Here is a 13349-nt window from a genome sequence, read left to right as displayed (position 1 = left end):
AGTAAAAAACATTTTTGGGGGTGGTGGTGGAAATAAATATTTCTCTTATGTGAAAGGGCTCTTCAAGTCTTTTGTGTAACACTCTTATTACATAGAGGCAGGGATTAAGGCCTGTTCTCACTCAGTAGCAAGCACTTCTCAAAAGGAAAGAAACATTTTCTATGCACTTTTAAAGGTAGCCCAAAGACCCTTTCTAAGTCAGGCTCTTCAAGACAGAAAAGTGAAGTGAATGTGAAAATACAATTTTCATTGGTTGTCTGTTCGGTGCCAGGCCAGGACAAGAAACTGGATTTCATTTCATGAGCCCTTAATGATATTCCATATTCTGTTCAAAGCACTGTAGCTGCTGGTAGGACAAGATGGACAGTGAGTGATCCTATGACCAGGAGGGAAGTGTTGATTCACGAATATGAGGGGTGGAGGAGACAGTTTGGAGGATGGGCTTGAAGGGGAGTAGAGGGGAATCATGAAATTGCAAAAACATGACTAGCTTTGGACCGAACAAACCCCACTAAGATATTAATGTGGGACCTCAGGTAAAGCCTCCCAGAACCTAGTTCTTTCCCCAGTAAATGGCACTAATATCTGCCCTAAGGGATTGTTGTGGAGATTAGAGATAACATTAGGGAGTAGCTGGCACATACCAGGCACAAATAAGATAACTGGTTGCCTTGCTTGAGTATGATCATGATTTTAGACCGCACTACTTGGACAACTGTGTCGCTGCTGGGGGACTCTGCTGTTGTGCAGACTCCCAACCCCGTTAGGACACTCGTAGTTCTTCATGGACTGTGAGCACAAGCCTGTTCCCATACTGCCTCTCAAAGTGGCAGAAACAAGATGAAAGTGGCACTTGTCAGTGGGCTGTCTTGTCTCCATTTATGTGGTAGGGCATGTCTTCAGCAAGCCAGACATCATAAGCCCCTTGAACTAACCTTCAAGGTAGCTCAAAGGCAATCTGGCTTTAAAATCTTTATGGAGTTTCTTTCTTTTTCTTTTTTTTTTTTTGCATGCACATTCTTTCATTCTCTTTCCTTCTCTTTTATCTTGATGTGAAAGGATGCATAGGTGGCTAACAATTCCCATTTCTTGTGCTTGCAAAACAGAGACACAAGCACGTGGGTTGCCTTTACAGCCAGGAGAAATTCCTGGCTGGCTGGACACATCAGCTACTTTATAGGGCTGAGAACGAGGTTTCTCCTTTTTGTGTTGATGAGGTTATTAAATCTTCATGGCAAGTTTTTTTTTTTTTTTTTTAATGCAGTACACACTAGGATATTTTATTATGTCAGTGGCCAAGGTGCTTTTCACCCCCAAATTAGGTGATTGATGTGAGAGCAATGAATCAGATCTAAATGAATGGTATAGTACTTCCCTTTCAGATCAGAGATCAACAGTGAACACTTTTCTGTTCAGTATTATCAGACAGTCTACACAGACAACAGAACCCTTTTAGTGAATTTAAACAGGAAAAAAAACTTGTTAAAGAATATTGGTAGCTTTCCATATCTCTGAGATAGCTAGGCAGTCACACTCAGAAGCCCTATGGACAAGGACCACATCCAAATTATATCATAAGAATATTTCAGCAGAAACATCCTCACCTTTAATGAGCACAAATACTGCAGCTCACATTCCAGACTCACTATGCCTGAAGTCCTACCCCCTGCTGCTCCAGAAAACTGGCCATAACTGGTGCTCAAAAATGGTGAGCTCTAGCCAAAAAATGGTGCTCATTCAGCATCTGCTTCCTCATCTTGTTGACTTCTCATTGATTTTTTTTTTCATGGGGCATGATTGGTGGAGCCCGGGTCAAATGTTGCAAGGGAGGATGAGAAAGTGGGTTTCTTGTTTCTCCCTTGGTGAGGTGGGAAATTTTTCAGATATGGGAATGTTCAAAAGGTTCTGGGCAGCCAGGAAAACCCCAGATGTCTCGTATGTGCCGAACATCATTTAAGAAAACCTGGGAAAAGTATAACTCCTACTGGGCCTGGTCATTAGACCTAGACTATAGTTGAGAGTTTCCCAACCTTGGCCTTCTGGACACTGTGGACCAGGTAACTCTTCACTGTGGGAGGAGTTCTGTGTACTATAGAGTGTTTAGCAGCATCCCTGGACTGTGCCCGCTCAGCGTTAGTAATACCCATCCCCCACCCCGAGTAGTGATAGCCGAAGCGTCTCATAGGAGTTTGGCAAATGTCCCCTGGGTAGCAAACTGATCTCTGATTGAGAACGACCGCCTTAGGCATGGGGTGTTTGATGCTGTGTGGGCAGAGTGTGTATGCAGGTGCACTCCCTTATGCTAAGTTGGGTAGGTTGATTAAACCAGAGATGAGGGGCTGTAGGGAATGTGACTGAGGGGGGAGGAGGCCTCCTAAACCCTCCACTCAAATATAAACGTTACATGTGCAGGCATTGGTCTGTTGTTTTTTTTTAAATCATGGCTTAGTCTTTAGTGTCTCATGTCCAGTAATGCTCATTAAGTACTGGTTGAATGAATGAAGAAAAAGAAGACATTATTTTAGGATAGTCTCAATTTAGACAGATATCCTTTAATCAGACCAAGATTTTGGTTCCAAAATGACAGCCATTCTATTCCTAAGGCTTAGACTGGCCATTGGGTAACGGCCATTGGTAGTAGGAAGCCCGGGTGTCAAACATCCTGGATATAACGTGCTCAGTACTCACAAGCTATTTTACCATGGGCACACCCTCACTCTTCCTATTTTGCCACAAAATATGCCTCCTGTGCATACTGATGCAGTCTGTGGCTGAAGCTGGGCAACCTTCAACAAGCAGGATGCTTAGCAGACCATGGACAGTTAAGAGCCTCAAGTTGCCATTTACTGTTGATCTTCAAGCTGGATCAAAGTTTCCTGAGAAACTCTGGTCCCTTTTATTCATTCTTCACCTATTTATTGAGTCAAATGCTGAGAATTCAGCCATGAGCAAGACAAAGTACGTCCCTGTCCTTACCGACATTCAAATAGTAGACAGAGATAATGCACAGACACCAAATAAGTATAGAATAAACTAAATTTTAGATAACAATGAAACAGAGCACTAGAGTGAACTTACAGGGGCCAGTGAATGCTGAGTAGCACCAAGGAGTGGGCTGAGGAGAGAAGACTGGCTAGAGAAGATCTCTTTCTGAGGAGGTGCCCTGTGAGTGAGCCATGACCTTCAAGTCCCCAAACTTTGTGATTTCTCCTTCCCTGAGTCCTTGAGAACAGAAAGAGGCTGTGCATGGAGGCTGAGGAGGGGAGAGAAGTACCAGTGGACACATTCCTATGCCGTGCACAGGGAGAATATCCCTAGTTGTGCACATATCTTTCTACTGAGAATCTTCCGGAACTTGCCATGGTTGGGAGAGTGTTGACTTAACTTTTTTTTTAATTTGAATAATTTATTATTCTAACAAAAGTACAAAGTATGGAAAATTAGTGTATTTGAATCATTTCAGAGTGGAGAAGATTTCACACTAGCAGATACCTGTTTTTAGCACCCTTGGAAAGAAATATTCATAGTTAAGACAAGAGGCAATATAAGCTTTTGACTATTTACAGTGAATTACACATCTGACTCATGGACTGCCATTCATATAACCGTGCAGACATTTTAATTTTTTCTCTACAATTTGAGAGTGCCACAAAAACAAAAGCAAAAAAGCAAACAAAAAACCCCACACACTCACTTATAGAGAACAAGAAAGGTGTTCACTGAATTCAGAGTTGGTGGTTAGAAGAGGGAATAGAAACACTGAAGCAAAAAGAGAAAATACATAAGTTGGACAAGAAAGTTAAATGGAGAGTCCAAAGGCACTGACTATGCAGTACATGATCTTGTTTTCCATCTCACAGTGCAGTTCCCATCACAGAGCTGTCCCAGAAGCAAGAACTTGCTGTGTGTTATCTAGCTCCATTCTTTCGTATGATGGCACAGGTCAAAATGTATTCAAATGGTTTCCCCAGCTTGGTGAGCTGGCTTAAATTTTGTTCTATAACATCTGTGGTCCACTGATTCATTTTGCTGTGTTGATAAGCTTTGCCATCAATTGCACTTTCTATAGCCTTTTTTGCATTGTTGGTCACTTCATTAACAGCAAAAGCAGTCTCCTCCGCAGCCTGGCAATCTTCCACCGTCCTTCCTGTGTGGTGCCTCCCCTTCCACCTCGCCAGAGTAGGGCCATCCTTAACGTTTTTGAGTCCCTGTTCCCTTAGGGAATCTGAAATAAGCTAGGGAGGTCTCCCCAGAAAAGTGCATCTTAAGCACAAAATTTGCATGTGAGTTCAAGGAGTTCATGAGTCTGTTGAAGTTCAGAGGGGTTCCTTTGTTCCAGTGTTAAGACATTCTGGGGTAATGATAATAGTATAATAGCCACTAATTGAGAGCTGAGTATGGGTGATATGTGGTAGTAACTCGTTTACATGCATCATTCCAGTTAAACCTGTAATGACCTTCTGCCACCAGCCCAACTCTACAGATGAGGCAATGGAGTGGGTGAGGAACTTTTCCAAAGTCACCTGGAGTATCTACCTGACTCATCTCTCTCTACTTGGCTCAACAACCTACCAGAAGACATTTGGCTGGGGACTTCATCCATGTAAAGACTTGGGTAGCTCTGGATGCACTATCTGGGGAAATTTCTGTTGTAAATCTCCAGGTGAAGATGGTGTCTTCTACCAGCACCTGTTCTGGTTGGTGGTATCCCCTGAGTGCCCAGAGTATCCGTGGTCACAGATTGGCAGGTCACGCTTACCCAGATCCAGTTTCAGTGGTGGGAAAGTATGATGAAGGAGCTATCCTGCCTGACAGTACATGATTTGATACTGTTTAAGTTGCAGATTGTCTTTGCTATTACATGTAACAAGTTCGCAGTTAGAGAGGCAATATCTCCCAGTGGTTAAGATGCTCTAGAGCAGGGTTGGCAAACTTTTCCTGTGAAGGGCTGTGTAAAAATATTTTAGGTTTTGAAGGTCAAGAGGTAAATATGAGGATTTTATTTAGGGACTTACATATTATTTAAAATATATTCATTTAAAAATATAAAGAAAAAAATTAAAATTAAGGGACCATACAAAATCTGGTAGGTTGAACTTGGCCCACAGGCTATAGTTTGCTGACTGCTGCTTCAGAGCCAGATTATCTGAGCTCAAGCCCCAGCCCTGGCACTGGCTGACTGGATGACCTTGGAAATGTTATTTAGTCAACCTGTGCCTCAATTTCCTCATATGTAAAATGAAGGCAATCAGTGCTCTGACTTTAAATGATTAATATTTGTAAAAACCCTTGAGGACCTCTTGGCACCTCCCTTGATTGTTTGGTAAAAGGTATATCCTAAGACATACCTGGGCTTTGGAATCCTTGCTTGAACATGGGATGTGAGACTCAATAGAATACTACATTAGATGACTTTTTAAAAAGTTTCTAAATTCAGAAAACAACCCACTAACACAGTTTGGTCAAAAGAAAGTTTATTTGTGTTTTGGGTTGAACTGCCTCACTTGTTCTAGTTTGCTAGCTGCCAGAATGCAATACACCAGAAATGGAGTGGCTTTTTAAAAAGGGAAATTTAATAAGTTACAGGTTTACAGTTCTAAGGCCATGAAAATGTCCCAATTATAGCAAGTCTATAGAAATGTCCAACCTAAGACATCTAGGGAAAGAAACCTTGATTCAAGAAGGCCGATGAAGTTCAGGGTTTTTCTCTCAACTGGAAAGGCACATGGCGAGCATGGCATCATCTGCTAGCTTCCTCTCCAGCCTCTTGCTTCATGAAGCTCCCCCAGGGGCATTCTCCTTCAACTTCAAAGGTCTCTGACTGGTGGACTCTGTGGTTCTCTCAGCCTCATGGTTCTGCTCGGCTCTGCTGTGGCTTTCTCGTCATTTTCAAAAGGCATTCTCTCCAAAACATGTCTCCTCTTTTATAGGATCCCAGTGAACTATTCAAGACTCACATAGAAAGGGTGGAGACACATCTCCATCTAACCAAGTTTAATACACACAGTTGATTAAGTCACATTTTCGTGAAGATAACCTAATCAAATTTCCAACCTATAGTACTGAATAAGGATTAGAAGAAACTGTTGCTCCCACAAATTGATTAGGATTAAAACATAGCTTTTCTAGGGTACATAAATCCTTTCAAACTGGCACATCACTCAAAAAAGATATGCTGAAGTCCTAACCTCCAGCACCTCAGAATTTGACCCTATATCCAAAATGGAACAGATCAGATGGAATTACGTCAAAATGAGGTCGTCGTGGTGGAGTAGGGTGGGCTCCTCATCTAACATGGATGATGTCCCTATGATAAGGGGAGAGGAGGTACAGACAGATGAGGAGAGCAACAGGTATGGCCGAGGCAGGAAGTGCCAAGGAGTGCAGGCCAGCCACCCCCCGAAACCAGGACAGAGGCATGGAACAGACTCTCCCATGCAGACTTCAGAGAGGGCATGGCTCGTCCAACACCTCAATTACGGGTATCGAGCCTCCAGTACTGTGAGGCAATTAATTTCTGCTATTCAAAGCCATCCAGTTTGTGGTACTTTGTTATAGCAGCCTTCAGAAACTAAGATATCTTCTTGCCTTTTGCCTCTCTATGCATAAAAGAAAAATTAAATTCAAGGGCAATGGAGGACCTTGGTGGATGAGTCCTTCCATGAGAAAATCATTTCTTGTAAGCTTCTCCTTCTCAGTCACCTCATTATCCTCGATCCCATTCAACCCCAGTGCTTTGAGACCTTTGGGGTGTGGGCAGGAGAGAGGTAGGGGCTAGAAAATATAAGTGGGGATGGCATGGAGTTAAAGCTAATTGAGCACCTATTACTTCTCAGAGGTCTGTTAGGTACATTACAAAATGTAATCTTAGAGGCATAACAGATCACTCAACCTGACTCAGGTCACATGGCCAGTAAGTGGTCGACCTGAGATTCAAACCCGCACTCACCTGACTCCAAATCACTTGAGTCCTTGCTTTTCCCCTGCAGCATACTGCCTCCCAGGGCAGCAGCCCCAGGAGTATGCTCTGGACAAGCAGTTGTCTCTGGGTGTTTGACCTTCCAATTCCAACCACAGTCCTTTAGTCCAGCTAGAGCAGAGTCCAAGCCTTCTACTGCTTCCTGTTGGGGCATCCCCCCTGGGGAGGATGGGCTGTATTGGAGGAACAGGTATAAGAAATATTGCAGCAGCTTGAAAACACAGAGGCGTAGGGGAGTTGTGTGGTTATTGCAAGAGGAACTGGCCAATGGCAGCAAATAGGTGAAGCCACACTGAGAGGCTGGGATGGTCAGTGAGTTTCTCTGTTTTCCTCAGCCCAGGATCTTCTAATAGCAAGGTCTGGACACTGAAAATACAGCCCTTCTAGTAAACATTGTTCTTATGTTATTGACTCTCTGAAAACAGCATTTATGCCAAATTCTGGGCATAGACCTCTTGAGCACATGTGAAATACCTTGCCATAGCTGTATTTATTGCAAGCTGCTGTTTTATTGGTCCAACTGTTTTAACAAGACCCAGGCCATGCAGGGAGGGTCTCGATGGTTGCTTCCCTCCCCACCACCATCATCTACCCAAAGGCCCTCTCCCTGCACCTTCTTTGTCTGCCTGACTTTCAAACGTCGTACCAGATGTGGTTGTAGGAAAGGACAACTGTATGCTTGTTACATGTGTTTTAATCTAATAATCTATTTTTATGGTTATATTATTAATGCTAATTTTATTTAAGAAATTTAGAAACAAAATTGGGAAAAATATAAGAATCAAATATAAATGAACTCTAGTCCCAACAACGGGAAATAAATACTGTTCATGTTTCCATGAATAGCTTTCTGATGAATTCAGTTTCTTTATCGGTGCACCTTATATAATTTAGGGCTCTGTGTGGTCTAGTCTCAATTAAAGTTACACTTAAAGAGTCTCTAGTCTACTAGCCAAAGATAATTATTAGGGAAAATGCAGACTTTTGCTGTGATTCTATAAGAATGTTAAATTGGACTTCGTTCCTAACCCATGGTGAAACTTCTTGAACCCTCCTTTTCATTTCTCTCCTAGTTTTCTGCAACTGAAATCTATGTCGGAGCTTATACTTGCCACCTTACCTACACCACCCCAAATCTGCCTCAGCTTCCTTGCATCTCTCTCATACTCCCTCCTTTCCCTCATTTCTCTGCTTATTTTTACATTGTCTGATGTGCTTGGTTTAGCCTCCTTTTTAAAATTTTAACTCTTCTTTGCTCATTATCTGTAACTTCCACAATAAAAGAATCCGAAACTATAGCTAACAAGAAAGAATTTTATCCAAAGTTTCTCCTTCCTTTCCATCCCAGTCTTTTTCCATCCATTCCCTTACTCGTGCCATATAAAAATGGCAGGAATCACAGCTGTTCCCTTGGAGGATGTTCTAGTTTGCTAGCTGCCAGAATGCAACACACCAGGGATGGATTGGCTTTCAATAAAAGGGCATTTATTTCATTAAAAATGTATCATTCTTCAGAGGAAGGACAGCTGACTTTCAACTGAGGTTCTTTCTTATGCAGGAAGGCAGGGTGATCTCTGCTGGCCTTCTCTCCAGACCTCTGGGTTCCAAGAACTTTCCCCATGTGATTTCTTTCTGCATCTTCAAGGGCCTGGATTGAGCTGCGAGTGCTGAGATGAGGTGTGCTGAGCTGCTTGGGCTGTGCTATGTTGAGCTCTCTCATTTAAGCACCAGCCAATTAAATCAAACATCATTCATTAGCCGACTGCAGATGTCATGAGCAATAGATGAGGTTCACGTACCATTGGCTCATGTCCACAGCAACAGAACTAGGTACCTTCATAGGGTCAAGTTGACACCTGAACCTAACTACAACATGTCCACTGCTTGTCAACTTGGCGACTATATGCATCACCCTAAATGATATTAAAGTGGCACAAATTCTCTTCTGGCTGTGGACCTATGAATCTCAAAACAAATTATCTGGTGCCAATATGCAAAGGAGGGACAGTCACAGGATCCATAGGGTGAAATTGGAAGGAAAACCTGCAGGGCAAACACCATTGGATTTCAAAGTCTGAAAGTCATTTATCCTTGAGCTGTAGAAAGTGGCAGTCCCACCCTTTCCAAGGGCCTATGCAGTGGCCCGCCTCTTTCCAAATCAAACTCATGGGACATTGAGGAGACCATTTTTTTCTCAGCTCCACCCTCTCTAAGCATCAGGGCCCCACCTGGGCTCTCTGCCATTTCCGGGGCACATGGTCAACCCCTCCATGTGATGGCAACCAGGCTCTCCCCAGTCCCCAAGGAGCACGCTGTATCTTCTCCAAGGCCTGAGGCTGCACAACTTTTCCACTGCAACGAGGTAGGAGACTCATCCTCTGCCCTCGGGGTAAATTCACCCTCTCCATTTATATGGGTGGGTCCACTCTTCTGGCCAGGTTTTCCTGGCTTCAGACCTGAGCTTCCACGGTTCTCTGCAAATTCCAATTTGTCCCTTTTGTGTCTCCCTTTGTCCGGATTGGCAGTGGTTCCATTTACACCAACAGTCTCTTCAAGCACTCCAGGACTTCTCCATCATTCTTTTCACAGTTCTTCCAAAATCTTCCCCTTATCCATCCAAAAAACTGGTCCAAAATGACTGGTATTTGCAAATTGCAGCAGCACCCCACTCCCTGGTACCAAAATCTGTTCTAATTTGCTAGCTCCCAGAATGCAACACACCAGAGATGGATTGGCTTTGAATAAAAGGAGATTTATTTAGTAAAAAATGTATAATTCTTCAGAGGAAAGGCAGCTAAATTTTAACTGAGGTTCTTTCTTACGCAGGAAGGCACAGGGTGATCTCTGCTAGCCTTTTCTCCAGGCCTCTGGGCTCCAACAACTTTCCCCAGGGTGATTTCTTTCTGCATTTTCAAGGGCCTAGGCTGAGCTGTGAGTGCTGAGGTGAGGTATGCTGAGCTGCTTGGGCTGTGCCACCTTGAGGTCTCTCATTTAAACACCAGCCAATTAAATCAAACATCACTCATTACAGCAGGCACACCTCCTAGCCGACTGCAGATGTAATAAGCATTAGATGAGGTTCACGTACCATTGGCTCACGTTCACAGCAACAGAACTAGGCACCTTCATCTGGCCAAGTTGACACCTGAACCTAACTACCACAGGGGGCAAAGGAGAGGAAGGGAGGATATGAGATGGGAAAGGAGAGACAGGGTGAGAAGTTAGCAAGTGGAGACAAAATTCACTTTATAAGGTGTGAGCACATAAACATGAGGCTCAGTTTATACACTTGTTTTGGAATGTATTTCATTTACCAAGATACCAGGAGCTTTTATAAAAAAAATAATCTTTGAGAATATGATTTTTAGTGGATATTTAATATTTCAATTGCATAAGTGTATATGGTAGACAGAGTTATGTGCTCCAATTTAGACATCTGGGTATTCTTGTGGTTTTGAGCCCGTTATAAATAGGATCTCTTTAAGATGGGATTTTTTTAGTTAAGGTGTAGCCAACTGAAGCCATGTTGGCCTTAATTTGGATTACTGAAGACCTTATAGATACAAGAAACCAGAAGTCAAGGTCAGAGAAAGCCATCGGGATAAGCAGGAAGTCAGTGGAAACCAGACGAGCAGAAGAAAGGAAGGACCAAGTTGCCATATAATGGGAACATCAAGGAATGTAAGGATAAGCAGCAGCCAGCGCCAGAATGTGAGACTTTGGGGAGAATGGAAGCCTCTCCAATACCCTGATTGTGGACTTCTGGCCTCTGAAACTGGCAGCCAATGAATTCCTATTGTTTAAGCCAACCCATTGTGGGGCAATTCTGATAGCTGCTCAGGCAAACTCTGACAGTATACCATAAGGTGCTTAAACCATCCTCCTTTCTTGGACATTCAGATCAATGTTACTTTAACATGAATACTGATATGATAAACATGTTGACTATATTTTTTATATTGTGTTCTAGGTATATCTTTTGAAAATGACAGGGGCAAGATTTTCACCTGTTGACTGATTCTGATAGTCCTTACGTTTTGCTAGATGTGTTGCAACTGATGTGTGTCCTCATTCATAAATTATACTCAAGAACAGAATAAATCCTCAAGGTTTTTTTTCTTGGAGGTGTCCTTTTAAAAGGGAACAATCTTTTATTCTCTGTTTTCAGCGGGAATATGAGAACATGGTTCACTCCACTGCTTCAAGCTACAGACTAAATGGAAGTAGGAGGCAGGGAAGGAGAGGGGAGCAGAGCCTGACAAAAAGTGCATGACAAGTTTTTACAACTTGGCATTCTATTCTGAACTAGGACTTTCTCCCTAATTCATAAAACCACATGAATTTCAGGACAGATTAATCTGCTTTTTGAGTCATTGGCACTTAGCGAATATAATATGGTGTTGTAATACTTCAATACACTTTACAATCTCTTAAGTGCTCTTTATTTGGAAGGGGGTATGTGCTAAAACTGGTTGGTGGGTCATGGTGGAAGAAAAGAGAGAGGGAGAACAGAAGGAAGAGGATGTGGGATTTGCCACCCTGAAATTTGGCTGAAATTTGCAGGAAAATAAGGCTGTGGGTAAACTTTGAAGGAAACAAATAATCCCGGGATACATCACATTTAAATGTACTCAAGAGAGCAAATGAGATGAATCATGAAAACAAATGCTGGTCCACTGGTTGAGGACTTAAAAAATCACATGAGAACTTTTATTATTTGCCATCTCTTAAAATCCTCCACCTCTTTTTTCCAACTCCCTTGTATTCTTCATTTGTTCAACACATATTTATTGAGAGGCGTCTATGTGCCAGACCTTGCTTTAGGAGCTGGAGACTCAGCTATGAACATATCAGAGAAGGTTCCCTCTTCGCATGGAGCTTTTATTATGATGTAGGAGACAGACAAATTAATAAATAGATAAAATCTTTCCTGTTAGTGAATAAAAGGTAATTATAATAAAATGGGCTAACAGACTGGTTTGGGGGTTCGTCAGGGAAAGGATCTCTGAGGAGGGGACATCTGAGCTAAGAGGCTAAAGGAAGGCTGAATGATGGAGCCAGCTATGTAACATTTGTGTGAAAGGAGAATTCCTGGCTGGGGGAACCACAAGGGAAAAAGCCTTGAGATATTATTTATTGCTGCATAACAAATACCCCGAATTTTCATGGCTTAAACCATAAACACTTATTATCTCACAGTTTCTGTGGGTCATTACTCTGAGCATAGCTTAGTTGGGTCTTCTGGCTCATGGTCTTTACAAGGCTGAAATTAAGGGGTTGGCCAGTGCTGCGGTCATCTTATTATTGAATTGGCAATGGATGGGCTTCCAAGCACACTCACATGGTCGTTGGCAGGAGTCAGTGTCTCCTGGGTTGCTGGACTGAGACTTTCAATTCCTTGCTGGCTGTTGGCTGGAGGCTGCTGATAGTTCCTTGCCATGTAGATCTGTCCAGAGGGAAACTCACAACATGGCAGCTTGCTTCCTCACAGTGCACAAGCAAGAGGACGAGAGAGAGAGCACTCCCAAGATGGGAGTCACCGTCTTTTGAAACCTGTCATGGAAGTTCCATCACCTTGCTTTGTTCTGTTCTTCAGAGGCCAGTCACTGGGTCCAGCCCACATGCAAGGGGAGGAGATTGCATGAAAATGTGACTATCTGGAGTTGGTAGGAATCACTGATCATCTTAGAAGCTTGACTGATGCAGGTGGAAGGAAGCCTGGCATATAAAAACATAGACAAAAGGCAGAAAAACTATAGCCTAATAAGGGAGGGGTGAGAGTGGTGCAAGAGCTGGTAAAAGAGGGAGGAGGCTGCCAGGTCATACAGGGTTGATCAGCCAAGGTAAAGCATAAAGGAAGCCATTGGTGGGTGTTGGGTAAAGTAAATGTATTTGGTTTGAATTCCAAACAGATCCTTCAGACTACTATATGCATATGGGTAGTAAAAGGGCTAAAAGGGAAATGAAGAGATCAATTAGAGGTGACTGCTGCTGTTCATTGAGAGACCACAGTGGTTTGTACTGAGTGGTGGCCTAGCTATGGACAGAGAGCAGATAGCATGGGATGTATTCTGGAGGTAGAGTCGAGAGAATTTGCTGTGGGTGATGAAGGAAAGAGGAATCAAGGATATCTCCAGGGTTTTTGGTTATTATTGTAATGGATTTTCATTGTATACTGTGTTTGCCAAGCAACTCAAAGCAAGTGAAAGCTAGGAGACCTCTTGGAAGTCATTTAATTCAATTTCCTCATCGAGCAGAGGAGGAAGCTGTAAGCCATGCCACCTCTGTAGCTCTTGGCTTCCTCTGCTTTAAAGTGGGAGACTGGACTACATTTTCTCTGAGCATTAAGGGATGCTCTCTGAACAAAACT

At 42.9% G+C, this 13349-nt stretch overlaps 1 pseudogene; it reads right to left on the bottom strand.

Moving 5' to 3' along the window:
* Window positions 1–693: 693 nt before the first annotated feature.
* On the bottom strand, window positions 694–6992 carry LOC143686889 (dynein light chain Tctex-type 1-like; annotated as a pseudogene).
* Between the last annotated feature and the right edge of the window lie 6357 nt (window positions 6993–13349).

This window comes from Tamandua tetradactyla, chromosome 6 (assembly GCF_023851605.1).
Source record: "Tamandua tetradactyla isolate mTamTet1 chromosome 6, mTamTet1.pri, whole genome shotgun sequence".
In the NCBI taxonomy this organism is placed as follows: Eukaryota; Metazoa; Chordata; class Mammalia; order Pilosa; family Myrmecophagidae; genus Tamandua; species Tamandua tetradactyla.
Note: the sequence above shows the minus strand (reverse complement) of the source record. Positions and strands in the feature narration are given on the sequence as shown.